Raw genomic sequence first — 1,889 nt, forward strand, 5'->3', positions numbered from 1 at the left:
TACATTTCCAATCCACAAAATGAGATTGTAATCCCACATCAATCCATGAAACGGTGCCATTTTTTTCATAGCATGCTAAGCTCGAGGCATTTTCAACCTTTAGGGATTTTGCCCACATATAAAATCCTGCAAACAAAAACCCTAAACCTCACAAAAATCTTGTTTGCTATCACCATTCTCTCTCTTCCAAGTACCCTTTATGGATTTCAAATTAATTTTTTATGGTTCTAAATTGATATTAATTTTATTTTATTTGATGTTCTAATAAGCATATGTTGAATTTTGGTTCTCTTTAAGTGTTAATGTAAGTATGTTCAACTTTTCTAACAGTAAAAGTTAAACTAGGATTTAGGTTTTCCCTAAAATGTTTGTTTGATTCTTTTTCATTATTTGAATCAGGGTTTATAAGGGAATTGAAGTTGAAATATAGTTAGCTTTTCCATTTTTTATTGGTACATGTTTGTTTGATGAATGTAAATCATTGTTGTTGAATTAGGTGATTTGAGCTTAATGTTGCTTCTTGTTCGATTAAGCAATCCGCAAAGATGCATAATGAAGAGGGTCAAAACATGGATCTTTATATCCCAAGGAAATGGTATTTAATTTGCTTCACTTAAGTTTTTGTATTGTAATATTTGTTTGTGTTGGAAACTTATCTGTAGTTGGTTGTTGTTGTTGCAGTTCTGCCTTTAACAGGCACATCGCCTCTAAGGATCATGCTTCTGTCCAGATCAACATTGGACACTTGGATGAACTTGGTAGATACACTAGCTCATAGTCCACTTTTGCCTTTTGTGGCTTTGTCTGCGCCCAGGTTCGTGTCAGTTCTCTATTGGCCTGGTGTTTGTTTTTTAGGCTATTGTTAAGTCTATGATTGTTATTGTTAATTATTATTGTTGTGATGTTTTATTGCTGGATTGCATTCACATCCTGTGTAATAGGCATAATCTTGCTACTTGCTTTGTTAATGCAATGCTTGTGGTTAACTTGTCATGTTAACGTTTTAAATATTTGAGATATTTCTTTTAAGTGTCTATTGTTATCCATTACTCTACAAGTTCACTTAGAGGACACATTGCTTGTAAGAATGTTTTCGATTACAATCTCGTGGCTAAAACTGGGTATAGTAGTAGCAAAACTCATACTTAAAAGACCTGGAATAAACAATATATCACAAGAGGCATATTCAACTTACGTTGTTAATAGTATGGTTGTGGTTACCTTGTCATGATAAGACTTTTAAATATTTGAGATATGTGTTAAGTGTCTATTGTTATCTGTTTAATCTGCAAGTTCATTTAGAGAAAGCATTGGTTTTAAGAATGTTTCTGATCACATTCTCATGTCTCAAACTAGATTTGGTAGTGACGAAACTCATGTTTTAAGACCTGGAAGAGACAATATATCACCGTATATGTCCAGTTGCCTGTAGACACAAAGTCTTGGTGGATACATTTAGGAAGTTATTCATTTTGGATGTTTTGAAATAATAGGCGATAGAGAAGTTAGATTCTTAATTAACGTGTTGTGATTTGTTCCATCGATTTTTTTATCAAGATATTGAGTCGTGTTTAAGTCAGTAGTTAATGATTTCTTCAACTGTGCAGGGTGATGCTGATAGTGTTATCAATAGGCTTTGGCGGAAGAAGAAAGGTGAAGTGTGACAGCAGTAGGACACGTTTTAGTTTGTTTATTTTGAATTGAGCATGTGGCTAAAAACAATTAGCTTAAGCATTTTGTTATTTTTCTTTATGGTCTATCTTCCTTTTAGTGATGACATCTCTATTTTAATAAACAAATTATTATTAATTTAGTACTAAGTCAAGACTTTGAGCTTGATAGGCCTAGTATTAACTTATTTATGTTTTACTCATGAACACCTTTAGCTT

General features: G+C 32.7%; 1 pseudogene; it reads left to right on the forward strand.

Annotated features, from left to right (window-relative positions):
- The first annotated feature begins 545 nt into the window (after positions 1-545).
- On the forward strand, positions 546-1,673 carry LOC108662966 (small ribosomal subunit protein eS21-like; annotated as a pseudogene).
- Positions 1,674-1,889: the final 216 nt, after the last annotated feature.

This window comes from Theobroma cacao, chromosome 7 (genome assembly GCF_053813885.1).
Source record: "Theobroma cacao isolate CCN51 chromosome 7, ASM5381388v1, whole genome shotgun sequence".
NCBI classification, from domain to species: domain Eukaryota; kingdom Viridiplantae; phylum Streptophyta; class Magnoliopsida; order Malvales; family Malvaceae; genus Theobroma; species Theobroma cacao.